Here is a 14,225-nt window from a genome sequence, read left to right as displayed (position 1 = left end):
GGGTGGGGTCCCAGCTTAAATCAAAACTCCAAAGACACAGCAACCAAAACTACTATGCAAAGGGCCTAGGAAATCTTAAGATAGTTTCTTGAATTCCCATAATACCTATTTAAATTCCATGTGTAATTATTCTTACAAATGTTATAAATATTAAATGCTTATCTCTCACTTTCTCTTGTCAGGACCTGTGAGTTGTTTAAATTAAATTTTCTATTTTATTATGAACTTAATAATCATCAATAAACAGAAACATTACCATATATATACTAAGGACAAGAAAGAGTCTTGCAGAAGAAACTATGAACTTCTGTCATGTAGTTGACTTTTTAGGTGTGTGTGTGTGTGTGTGTGTGTGTGTAATATAAATCCTTAAATATATATGTATGTATTTCAACAAGATGTAAAAAACTGCTCTGCATCCTCTTCTGCCATTTTTGGGGGGTTTTTCTGTATATTTTTAACAGATGTTTTATTGATACATCTATCATTACCCACTCATTTACCACCCTTCTCCTACCATCTCAACAGAAGAGTTGCTTTGCAACAAATACATGTAATTCAGCAAATACATATCAACACCTTAACCATGTCTGAAAATTCAAATTTCATTCTGTATCTTTAGTCTAGTGAGGGTATAAAAGCATACGCTTTCTATTCAAATCTCATGTCCCCAAAGCAAATAACTATCTCAAGATTTAGTGTCCAATCCAAATAGGAAAGTATGGGTCACTTATAGTTTTTATTTTTAACCAGTTTACTCATCCCCCATTCAGAGCCCCATGTTCTCCCTGACATCCCCTCCTGCTCTTCTGAAATGCACCTCTAGTTGTTTACACCAGGTCCCCAAGAAGGTCAGGCTGAGAAAAGGTCCAATCCAAATGCAGAAGGGATCAAGGAAAAAATGTAAGGGGAGGAGGTGGTGGATTAACAACTCAGTGGCTGAGAATCTATTTAATCTGGGCTTCAATTTCTTCATCTGTAAAATGGAGATAACATGCCAGCATACCTTGCAAAACTTTAGTGAGGCAAAACAAAGAGTGAGCCTCCCTCCTCTCTCCCCACCAACTATCTCCATGTAAATCTGTTTAGAGAAAGTGCTAAAGAGACAAAGGTCTGAGGTCCAATCTGTCCTCTGAGCCAATTAAGTGTGCTCTTTTACAGGATTTCATCCATGGCACATCCCCAACCTTGGAGTATTTTCCCTGCTGGCTGTGAGATCACTATACAGGAATACTATAGAGGCAAGCTCCAAAAATGTAAGTACCAGGTTATCACAAAAGGGAATTTTTCTTAAGTCTTTTGAAAATACTAAAAGGCTTATAATTGTTTTTCTACCATATTAAATTTTAGGTTATGCAATTTCATAGGGTCAAGATTTGGACCTGGAAAGGACCTCAAAGGTTATCTAAGAAGAATGGAAATGTTTCAATAATGCAGGCTGTCTCCTTTGACTATCAGTTAACCCTTCCATTCGCTACTTGGCTTAACTGGGTCAAATCTAGGCTTGCGCCATTCTGTTTCAAAGTCCTTCAAACCTACCCCGAATCAGTCTGCTCAATTTAACTGCTTATCTCTTCTCAGACTAATGATCTTCTTCCAAACCTCCTCCTGTCCTGGGGAATAGTCTCCCCAGCCCTGGTCACCTGTTTCTTTTCCGTCATTCACATCCATACAAATGGCTCAGATTTCTCTAGCTTGGAGACCAAATTGGATCACAGAATTTGGAACTCAAAGGATATTTAGAGCTAATCAATCGGGTCCAGCCTTTTCATTTCACAGATGGGGAAGCCGGGACCTAGAGAAACCAAGTAGCTTGCTTATAATCACAAAGGTAGTAAAATAGCAGGGTCAGGTCATGAAACCAGGTCCTTTGACTTCAAATTCATTTTTATTTCTACTCTGGTAAGTCACCTCTCAATCATCTTTAAGCAAAAGAGCCATATCACTGCTAGGAGCCCTACAGAATCTGGTCATACGTGATAACTATCTGTATATGAAATAACCATAAATGGCTCAACCACTTTAGTTTGACGACCCTCGATTCAAACAATCCTAAAGTCCACCTTTTTCCATAAAGTCTACCCTAATTGCTGGGAGGAAAGGTGATGGTTTCCCCCAATTCCTTATCAAACAATCTCTTTGCTTCCTTGTGCCCCACTTGGCATAGCGGATACAATATTAAAAGTAGAGTCAGGAAGTCTTGGGTTTGAATCCTGTCACTAATCCTTACTAGCTGACTGACCTTGAATATATTATTTAACTTTGCCAAGGCTCAGTTTCCTAATCTGTGAAATGGGGATAAGAATAACACCTACGATTCATATAAATGGATAGAAAGTCAAGTAAGCAGAACCAAGAAAACAACATACACAACGACCACAAAAATGTAGGTGGAAAGAACAACATCACCACAATCAAGATGGAACGCTGTGAAATTATGATGACCCAGCTTGGCCCCAAAGAAGAAAAAGGGGACTGTACCTTCCTCCCTTCTTTGCAGAGGTGGTGGACCACAGTTGTGGAATGCTACATCTCATGTCAGACTTGGCTGATCTTGGCTGGTTGGGATAGCCGAGCTATTTTTTCTTTTTAAGATTTTTCTTTTTTAAATTAAAAAAATTTTGTTCTAAATGATAGTCTCCGGAGGCTTAAGGGAAGGGATGTATTGGGAAATGAAGATCAGGTAAAAACAAAATACATGAGTAATTAAAAAAAATAATAACACTCACCTCTCAGGGTTATTGGTGAGGTTCAAATGAAACGATGTGCGTAAAACATCTCACAAACTCTTAAAAGTGGTCTAGAAATGGGAGCTACTATTATTAATAATAAATATTACACCCTATTCAGACAACCAACACTCCAGTTACTCTATCTAAGATTCAAGAGTTGTTCAGGTGTCTCTCTTCCCTTAATATATACATCTGCATCAGTGCCTTCTATCTTCAATTCAAAGTTTCTGAGAAGGCATGAGCTATGTCATTTGAGCCCTAAATGTAATGGCAGATTGGTGTATACAAAATACCTGTGATGACACGGTAGCCACCAGGAAATCATGAGAATGGTAGCCACTGAGAAAACTCAAGCTGTTTCCCAGAAGGACAGTAGGAATCTTCCCACACTCTTGTTGGCTTAACAATATGATACCATTTTGAGGTGCTGTTCTTACCGTCACTTTGAGCACCCACCCCCTAAATGCCTAGAACATAGCCTGCTCCTGAGTCACAGACCACAGCAGAGATGCAGCTTGCCTGGACTTCCTGGGCCTGTACACCTGAGGCCAAGCTGTAATTCCTGTGATTGTGGCTCTGTCTCTTGTGACTCATGTTGCTCATCTCCAAGAAAGCTGAGAAAGGTCTTGTTAGTGAGGGAGGCTTACGAGTTTCTGGTCTGGTTGGAAACAGAAGGGCCATTTTCTCTCTCCCAGCAATGAAGCTAGCCAATGCTGAAGAGGAGGGGGTGTTAATGGTTCTCTCAAACAGAAACCATTCCAAGCATCAGCAGAGGCACAAGCCTATATGGAACAGAATGTTCAAGATGCCAACCTGGGCAAGACCATAATTGGTGTTTTGATGTACCCTGTATTTGTTTTATAAAAGGAGAGTGGGAGGGAATCTTCTTTAATACTCCTCTTGATTCTGGTTAAAAAAGCCATTTCAAGCAATTTAGACAACTCTTGGTGAGGTAATATAACTAACTGACATCCACAGTGCATCCCCAAATTCAGTTTAGGGCACTAGTTTTAACTATCTTGCTTTAATTATCATATCTATGCAGATGATTCCTAGATCAATAAATATATCCAGCCCTAATTTTTCTCCAGAGCTACAGTCATGCATTACCAGCTGTCTTTTGGCCATCTCAAGCTGGATGTCCAGTTTGAGATCTCAAACACATCATGTCCAGAACTGAACTCATCATCCTTCTTCCAAAACTCACCCCTCTTCCTAACTTCCCTATAACCAAGCTCTCAGTAACCCAAGCTCACAACCTCTATGCCATCCTCAACTCCTCACCCTCACCTACCCTCACTCACAATCTATGGCCAAAGCTTATTGTTTCTATCGTCACCACATCTCTTATACATGTTCCATTATCTATATTCACACAACCACACCCTAGTTCAGGTCCTCATCACCTCTCACCTGGACTATTTCATCAGCCTTCTAACTCATCTACCTGCCACAAGTCTTCATTTAACTATCAAAGTGATTTTTTTTCTTTTTCCTTTTCCCTTTTTGTTCTGAATTGAAATCATAAAAAGAAAATTTCCACACACAGCAGAACACACACACAAAAAAAGATTATTTATGAAACCATGAATCTCTAATGCTATTTACTTTTTTTAAAGTATATAATAAATTCCCCAGGTTATTTTCAAAACTGCTCTGCTAGTCTGTGCTTCCTTTTTAACTTTTTCCTCTTCTGTGCATTTTTAAAAACGTTCCAATGGCCCTCTTTTTTGGCATCACTATTGATTGCTGAGTCTTCTTCTCCATCCCACCCTGCCCCCTACAAAGAAAATAAAAAGGAGGAAAATAAAACTTGTAACAAATAAGTAGTCAAGAAAAATAAATCCACACAGAAGCCATGTCCAAAGGTCTAAATTTCTTTCTGTACCTTGAATAAGTCACCTAAGAGTCAGAAGGTAGGAAAGATGCTTCATTATAGGTCCTCTAGAGACATGTTGATCAGACTCCTTTAGTCTTTCAAGGTTTTGTCTTTACAATGTCCCTGTATAAATTGTTCTCCTGGTTCTGCTACATTCCCTCTGTATCAGTTTATACCATCCCGGATACTCTGAAATTGTCTTTTGTGCATTATCCCATTACCTTTACATACTACAATTTGTTCAACCATTCCCCAAAGGATGGGCACCCTATTAGGTTCCAGTTCTTATTTTTTTCTTTTTTCTTTTATTCCTTTTCACCTCTCCCACTTTCCCTTCAGGGCCAAGAAGTTTGTTTTGTTTATAACTATTCCCTCTCTGTTACAATCATCCTTCCTCTTAACTCCCCATCCCTCTATCCATACTTGTTTCCTGGTTAAGTCTGATGTTTTTCTACACCAAAGGGTACATGTGCATTCAAGTCTCCTTTGTCCATTGCAGGTAAGAGTGAGACCACGTGATGCCTGCTCCTCCCATCTCTTTGTGCTTGCATACTCTTCTCATGTACCTCAATTATGAGAAACAGCAGGTTCCATCCTTGTTTCCTCCCTTTCTGCTCTAATATATTCCTTTTACCCTGCCTCCTCGTTCCCCCTTCAAACTTTCAGAACAGAAACAATCCACCCTTCTGACCTCTGGTTTGCTTATTTAACTTCCTCAAAACCCTTTGAAGACATCAAAGTTCTCAAAGGACACTTGTTTCTTTTTCCCCTATATTACCACTACATCATCATACAGCCCCTTCCAACTGCTCAAATAAATTTACCCTTCTAGGTTTTTCTGGACTCTTGTGTTTGCATTTCAATATTCCTAGCCAGCTCTGGTCCTTTCATCTGAAATACCTAAAAGTCCTCTATTCCACTAAGAATCTTTTTTCCCCCAGTAGGATTGTACTCAGCTTATCTGGGTAAGTTATCCTTGGTTATACGCTTCTTCTTTTGCCTTTTTGGAATACTGTATTCCAAGATCTCTCCTTTCTGTCAGGAGCTGCCATGTCTTGTGTGATCCTTAGTGTGGTCTCTTAGTACTTGAACTGCATGTTTTTCTATTTGCAATGCTTGTTTTTTTCCTTTGATGTGGTTCCACTGGATTTTGGTTATGATATTACTAGTACTTTTCCTTTTGAGGTTTCTTTTAGGAGGTGATCAGTCAATTCATACATTACTTTCCAATTCTAATAAATTTGGACAGTTTTTATTTACAGTTTCTTGAGATATCCTGTCTAGTGGTCTTGTTTTTATTTTTTTTATCATAATTTTCAGGAACTTCAGCAATTCTTAAATTATCTCTCTTTGACCTGTTTTCCAGGTCAGAGGGGAAGGGATGAGAAAGGAACATTTATAAAACTCCCATTATGTGTCTACTAAAAGCACTGTTCACTTTACAAATATTACTTCATTGGATTCTCATGACAACCCTGTGAAATAGATGTTGTTGCTATTCCCATTTTACAGTTGAGGAAATTAAGGCAGAAAGCAGTTAAGTGACTTACACAGTTAATAAGTGTCTAAGGCCTCATTTGAACTCAGGCCTTTCTGACTCCAGGTCCAGAATTCTAACTACTTACAACCTAGTTGTCACGTGTTTTGTTTTGTTTTTAAATTTCAGGTTTCTCATGTTTTCTTCTACTTTTTTTTTCCATCTTTCAACTCTATTCCAAATCTATTCCAGATTCCAGGAAATCAGTTACTTAGGTAAAGTTTACCACTTTTTCTTTTAAGATATTTATTCTCCCAATTCTTTCCTCTATAGTTTTTATTTCATTTTTAAACTGTAACTTCATTTCTTCTAGGCATTCATTTAATGCTTTTGGAAAAAACTTTTTTTTTTCCTTTGAGTCTCAGCTTGTAGTTGCTGTGGAATTACTTCATTTGGGGGGATCTCTAGATCTACAATAATTTTTTATATTGGTCTATGTCTTCTTTGGTTTACTCATCTCTTTAGCTTTAGTTTCTGAATTAGGTCTTTAGGCCAGCACCAGGCTTCCGCACTTTCTTTAAGAGGCCTTTCCCAGTCTGCCCAGCTACTAATGCCTTCCCCTCTCAGATTACCTACTCTATGTATATCCATAATATATCTAGTTATTTACATGTCACCCTTCCCATTAGAATGTAAGCTCCTTGAGGACAAGGACTATTTTTGTTCCCCAGAGTTCTATCTTGGGCTTTTTCTTTTCTCTCTATATCCTCTCCCTTGGGGATTTCAGACATTATCTTGGATTCAACCATCCCCTTTATGCAGAAGATTCCTCAGATCTGTGTCTCCAGATACAACCTTTGACCTGAACTTCAGTTTCCTATTTATAATAATCTACTGAATCATTTCCACAGGACTGTGCTGCTGTATATCTATAACTCTATGGTTTCCCTGCTAATGTTACTGGTTATTAATAACAAGCATATAGTACATACAATAACTCATCTATGATTTTGTTATTTATGTGGGTATATGTAATATCTCATGCATGCTATTTATTGTTATACGTGTGTTTGTGTGAACATATGTGTATACATATATGTGTGTGCACACATATATGCATATATATGTACACATTCCCCAAAGCTTACTAACTTAAAACTATACTTTTGGAAGACTGTGTCCATGTGCATGTATATATGTATATACACACACACACACATAGAGATATCTTCTACTAATGCAGGTGCCCCCCCAACTTCTCTGTTGATGTAAGAATAATAATAAAATGTTTCCCTTATGTGGAAAACAAAAAATACAGAAATATAAGATGTTTCCATTGGAAGATATCAAAGTAGCAAGATAATTAAGTTACAAAATGGGTGACTTTTGAAGAAAGTGAAGATTTTCTTTTCTAGTATAGAAATGAGGGCATTCACAGTAGTCATCCAAATATGTGACCTCCCCCCTTCTCAAATAAGTGAGAGCCTTCAGAAAGTGAAAAAAACATAGTTATGCATATATGCACATATACACATATGTGTGTATATTTATATGCATGTGTGTATGAACACACATGTAGACACAGAGAGAAAGATATTCCTTTTAAGGATTATAAAGCATTCCCCCTACAACTCTGTGCAATACTTATACAAGTATTATTATCTCTATTTTATGGATGAGAACATTGAGTTGCCCATGGTCACTCAACTCTAGCCCTTGACACTTCTAAGGAAACATTGTTCACCTCTAAAGAACTTGCTGCTTTGGTGTGACACAGAGAACTCTGGATGGTCCCTTGGTTCTCCTTCTCCTCCTCCCTTCCCCTGCTCCTTCCCATATCAAAAGCAAGAGGGCAGGATACAATGTCAGTCAAAAAGAAGACACAATTTCTCTCTCTCCGTCTCTCTGTCTCTGTCTCTGTCTCTCTCTCTCTCCCCCCCCCGCCTCTTCCATTGACCCTCCAGATGGAATTGCATAGTTCTGGGCCTTCCTATGAGGAAGCCAGACCTACCCCTACCCCAGCTACCATGAAGCCATTTGTACATCAGTAGCTACAGACTATATCCTGCCTATCAAGCATGATCCTGGGTTTTGGACTTTCTCTTTGAGTCTGTGTGAGTGTAAAGGATTTAGTTCTTGGAAGCCCAAGCCCTAATTTAATTTTAAAAATGTGTGTTTATCCTTCTATAGTGGTCACTTTTTATATGAAATGCTGGAGTAGTTGTTAGGGACCCCTCCCCCTGCCGCCATCAGTTCTGGACAGAGGACCCAGAGCCTCTGAACCCCTCAAACTCACAATGCAGCCTCCGAGTCTGGACATGTACACCTCTGGAGTGATGATCTTCACCTCAAATCAGGAAATAACAAACATAGAAGAGCGACTCCAAGCCCAGGGTAATTAGGCTTGCCTCAGCAGGATATAGGCTTTGGCTGCCATGTCCTCATGGTTGCATGATGGCCAGAGGCAGGAACAGCGAGCTACCCTTCCCTGTACCCCTCACAGGAAGGAGAGCTACGTGATGCCACTTGGAGGGTCTAAGGAAGAGAGACAGTTGGAAGCTTTCTCTTCTTCTTAACAGACACAGCACTCTGTTCTTCCCCTCTCTCCCCACCCCCACCCTTGTCAGAAGATGGAAAGATGACCAAGGGACCACCCATAGTTTACTGTATCATATCAGACAAATCTTTCAGAGATTAGCACATTTTTTCCCCAAGAAGTGGCCAGGGCAATTCATCACATAAGCCACAGGATGGTCCCAATAGGCTCATTGTAGACAAGCTCCCTGGGGATGTGCTACAATTCACCCTCTGCTGTATTAATTATCCTCAACTTATACCTATGCAAATGACCTCCTCCTCAGAAGCAGCATCAGATTCCAGATGCCAGATTCGAGGCTGCATTCCTCTTAGTCTGTGACATACTTTATCTCTCTAGACTCCATCCTTTTCACTTCCTGTTCAAGCTCCCTGCCCTATGCCTGGACTTGTAGACTGGCTGTAGCTCTATTTTATTCTCCCACTCCTCCCTCCTTGCATTCTTTCCCCACCGCCCCCTAGGCCTGGAACCATCTCCCCCTTCCAATCTCCCAAACCCACACATTTGCTTTCTTAAATGTCTCCTCAAAATCCTGTGCTTCTGTAAATCTACTGGAAATTATATTCCACAATGAAACAAAGACGTAGAAACACATATACACTTTACTCAACTTTGAAAAATAAAAAAAGGTTGAACAGACTAACAGTAAGTAATAGTAAGTGAAAATAGAAAATGAGAAAAAAAATTACAGAGGAAGGGATTGGGGGAATTCTTCATGAAGTCAATTTAAAGAGGGGAAGGGGACATCTAAAACTTCATTTCCTTTCAATTCTGTCTTGGTTTATAAGCCCACTGGGCAAACATTATATTTACTTCTCCATCTCACAGTTACAGAGCACTCTATCAACTCCTAATAAATAACACATAGGACAATCATGGCAAATAACTTTGCTTTTATGCATGTTCTTTAGCAAATGCCACAGAATAACAGAAAATAAGCATGTGATCACTCTTCATTGTCTTAAAAAATGTTTACTTTGCAGTGCTCTAGGTAGTCTGTTTAATGTATCCCACACTGAGGATAAGGGAAGTCACTGCTTTTGCCATTTGCCTAGTTGTGATTAAATAGAGAGAGGATGTAATGTGGTGTATGTAATGGATAGTCTACTGGGCCTAGTACTTTCAGGAAGACCTGGGTTCAAATTATACTTCTGATTTCTTTTGGAGGAGCGATAATTCCTCAAGATTAAATTATTGCCTCGTATGGATTGCCATGATTCTGTAACTAGGATGGGAGATATTTAATGATATAGCACTTGAGCAATAACTAAAATGATGTTTAAAGAAATCACCTCCAGAATAATGCAAATGTAGGTACAGGAGCTGTAATTTCATTGCTGTAGGGAACTCCTGGATGAGAAAATGCCCTCCACTAATGCAGGTGTGCCCCTCCCCTGAGACTTCTCTGTTAACAGAAGAAACCGTTTCATTTGTATGGAAAACGTTAAGGTGTACAGAAACATGTTTTCATTGGAAGATGTCAAAGCATTTTATGAATACTAGTCAATGTAATGGGGCAGGATAATTAGGTCACAAAATGAGTGACTTTTAAAGAAAGTGGAGGGTTTTTTTCCAGTGTAGAAAGAGGGCATTTACAATAGTTGTCCAAATATAGACAACCTGTCTCCCAATAAATGAAAGCCCTTAAAAAGTGAAAAGGCATAAAGTTATGCATAGAAAAAATAGCATCATTTAAAGATCTCACTAATATTTTAATCACACCAGGTTTGGAGGCAAAAAGACAGCCTATATTCAGGTCAATATGTCGCATTCATCACTTTGGCATAATGAATGGAGTGCTGGAACTGAAGTCAGAAAGACCTGGGTTCAAATCCCTCCTTTGACTTATGCTGTGCAATCGCAGGCAAGTGATGTAACCTCTCTGTAAAATGGGTATAATAAGCACCTACCTCTGGGAGTTGTTATGAAGCAATACTATAATGAACGGAAAGCACTTTAGAAACTTGAAAGAGATATTTAATTTTCAGTTTTTATTTTTAATTATTATTTGCTCACAAATTTGTCAAGTCCCATACTTATCCTTCCATTTCTCAGGTTAATGTTAAGTTAGGTTGCTATCAAAAAGAAAAAATCTTCCTCTATTTTGGGGGGGGGATGGGGAGGGGGATTCGTTCCTGGTTCACCCCTACTTCACTATGGAAAGTTTTTGAAAAACTGATTTCTCCATTTGCTTTCATCAAGGATTTTGGGGTATATAGGTTTGCTTGCTCACCCCCCTGACATTTCATTTAGAGCCATGAGCCAACTCCTCTTGAAGTCCCAGAAGAAAGAGAGGTGATCTGAGCTAAATATCAAGAAGAATGACCTCTGACCATCACTGAGAAATGAGTATAACCATTCTCTTTTCCTAGCATTCATAGAGGCATAGACAGAAAAAGAATATAGGAAAAGACACAGAGAAGTTACTCAGTCCTTTTCTCCTAGGAAGTTAGAAAAGTCATTGTCTCCAGTTTGAAGGGCAGAATTAAGTTGTTAATTCTCAAATATTTGTAAAGCAGTTAGCACAATGTCTATAGACCATGGTAGGCACTTCAATGCTTGTTGTCAGTTCCCCAATTCTTTTAGAGGAAAATATATTGAGCCTAACTCCTTAGATCACAGAGATTTTTTCCCCCATACAAGTTGTGACTCCACATAGAGGTATTCCCTTTCTATGAGAGTCCCTGACATTTTCAAAGTCACTTTTTGTAATTAAAAAAAACAACTTAATTCTATCTAGTCAATGTTTGAAATCTCATTTAATGGCCATTTAAAGTCAGCATGCGTGGTGGCCTTGGAGTTAGAAGAAACCTGGGTTTGAATCCCATCTCTGACACTCATTGTGTGATCAGGTACAAGTCACTTAATCTCAGACTCAGGTTCTTCATCTTTAAAATGGAGATTATGAGATTTAAATGAGATAATGGATATAAAGTGATTTCGATGTCTTAAAGTATTATGTTGTTTTTCAGTCATGTCTTACTCTCTATGTGACCCCCAAGGCTAGTCCATGGAGTTTTCTTGGCACAGATATTAGAGTTGTTTGCCATTTCCTTCTCCAGTATGTCCCCATTTTGCAGTTGAGACTGAGGCAAATAGCTGTTAAATGACCTGCCCAGGGTAACACAGCTAATAAGAGTCCAAGGCCAAATTTGAACTCAGATCTTCCTGCTTTCAGGACTGGCACTCTATCCACTGTGCCACCTAAAGTATTATATAGAAATTAGTTATTCTTTTCTTATAATAAAGAAACTTGCAGCTTTTAAATTAAAATTTAATAGTAGATCTGGAAGAGAACTCTTGGCTCAGATGACCCATCTGATACATGTAGAAACCAAGGCCTGGAGGGGTAAAGCCACTTGCCCAAAGCTACTGACAACATGGCCCCCTTCAAATCATTTAACCTCTCCATTTCCCAAGGAACTGTGTTCTAAGACAATATACTGAAGAAAAGTGCCCCAAGGTCAGACAGCTACTTTATAACAGAACCCAGCCTAGAGCCCGTGTCTTCTGACTCTTAAGTTCAGGGTTCTTTTGACAACGCCCCACCCTTGACAAGTTGGGCATTTGTTTTTAAATTTAATTTAAAATGCAAAACAAATTTTACAGATCAAATTTCAACATGAGAATCAACTGATTTTTTTTTTAACTCATACACAACAGGCATAATTTGCCCCTGGATGGCACCCGTCTCCCTCTGCCCTTCACAGGAGAGCTCAGAGTGCCCCGGCCCTGCCAGCCCTGCCAAGGCCCTCGGCCTCCCCCATCCCCCAGGCCTGTAGCCTGAACAGCCTGCTGCTATCCATTCCTCTCTGTGGTTTGGACAGCTGGGCTACACTTAGTTACGACATGTGGGAGTTTCCTGGTTCTCTTGGGTTTGTGAAAAGGAAAGAGACAGTTTGGTGAGTCTAATCTTGGTCTGCAGGAGCGGCACTGATCTCGGCCTCCCCCCAACACCTGTGGCGAAGAGGAGAAGAAAGGGGGAAGATAAACTGCACAAAGGGGCCTGTGTGCAGTTTCGGGGTGGTATGGTCCAACAGCTAAGATAGGATGGAGGAGGGGAGGAGCCAAGAGACAAAGGCAGCCCCGGAGGAAAGGGAAGCACAGAAGCTTCCTTGCTGCCTTTCTGTCCCTGTGAATGTAAAGAACATTTTGGTTATTTTAATATGATTGGCAGCTGTGGTAAAGAGAAATATCATAGGACTTTAGAAAGGGCAGGAAGCTTAGAGGCTATCTAGTAAAACCCCTCATTTTACAGATGAGGAAACTGAGGCCTTGATAGGCGATTCGCTACAGAGGGAATAAAAGTGACTGAGGCAAAATTCAAACCGAGGTCTTCTGATTCCAAATCCAAGACCCTTGCCCTCACGCCTCGTTAGAGGGCATCAGCTGAGGGTAAACTGTGTCCTCAAATACCTGGGTTCTTGCCCCCAGCTCCCTTCATTCTGAGACATTCTGTGCCTCAGTGTATTTGCCTGTAAAATACGTAATGAGACTTGCCATTCCAGGTGGAAGGCGTGTTGAAAAGATGGACAAAATGGTGTCAGCAGATCTGCAGAAAATGTTTGGATGAAGAGCCTTGAAGAAGAGCAAAGCATGATTATAGGTGGATTATTTTGGACTATAAACCAGAACTCAGCTCCTCACCCTGTTTCGAAGTGGTTTGGGGTTTTTTTGTTTGGGTTTGGTTCGGTTTTTCAGACAGGCTCGTCTAAGTCACTGCCCATCACCTCCCACTCTACAGCCCATCCCCTTTGCTTCTCTCGGGCAAATTAACTCAACACCCCTTTCAATCTAATAATCATCCCACTCCCTCCTTTCAGCCTTCTCCCAAGCCACACCCGAGACCTGGAATGCCTTTCCAACCCCCAGCCTACAAAGCTCTTTCTCTCTCTCTGCCTTCCACCAAACACCTGCTATCCCATCTCCTCCAGGGGAACCCATCTTACAATTTTCTACTCACCACCCCCACTCAGAGCACTCATCCTTTGCCGGCACATGACGTGAACACTTGATTCATGATGTTTGTTCTCTGCTTCCTCATTTGTCAGCATCTCTTTCTCTGTCGCTGTTGCCTTTCATAGGACCACAGGATTTAGATCTGAAGAAAACTGTAGTGAGCATCGAGTTTGGTCAGACAGCAAGCACTTAGTAAGCACTTACTGTATGCCAGGCAATATACTAAGTGCTGGGGACACAAAGAAAACCAAAAACAGGTTCTGTCCTCAGAGAACTCACATTCTAATTTAGTTTTAGTCTAATTTAGATGAACCCATTCATTTACAGAGCAGAAAACTGGGGATCAGAAAAGCAAAGTGACTTTTGTCCAAGGTCATGAAACTGATGAAGCAGGGAGAGCTGCCATTTAAACACAAGTGTTCTGACTCTAGGACACCTCCCATGGAGAAACCACATATCCTAGTGGTTAGAGTGCTGGACTTACAGCCATGGGTGGAATCAGAGACATAGAGCTGGAAGGTGCTTTAGAGGCCACTGAGCCCACATCCCATCCCTCTGGTTTTACCAATGAAGAAACTGAGG

General features: G+C 40.1%; 1 long non-coding RNA gene across 1 annotated transcript; it reads left to right on the top strand.

The window, feature by feature from the left end:
• The first annotated feature begins 11,919 nt into the window (after nt 1–11,919).
• LOC110224090 (uncharacterized) lies at nt 11,920–13,330 on the top strand. The gene is made up of 2 exons (XR_002328875.2): nt 11,920–12,586; nt 13,193–13,330. It is a non-coding gene; the product is annotated as an uncharacterized LOC110224090 (long non-coding RNA).
• The last annotated feature ends 895 nt before the right edge of the window (nt 13,331–14,225 follow it).

The sequence above is a fragment of the Phascolarctos cinereus genome, unplaced genomic scaffold (assembly GCF_003287225.1).
Source record: "Phascolarctos cinereus isolate Bilbo 61053 unplaced genomic scaffold, phaCin_HiC Scaffold_4;HRSCAF=312, whole genome shotgun sequence".
NCBI classification, from domain to species: domain Eukaryota; kingdom Metazoa; phylum Chordata; class Mammalia; order Diprotodontia; family Phascolarctidae; genus Phascolarctos; species Phascolarctos cinereus.
This window is presented reverse-complemented; position numbering and strand designations above follow the sequence as displayed.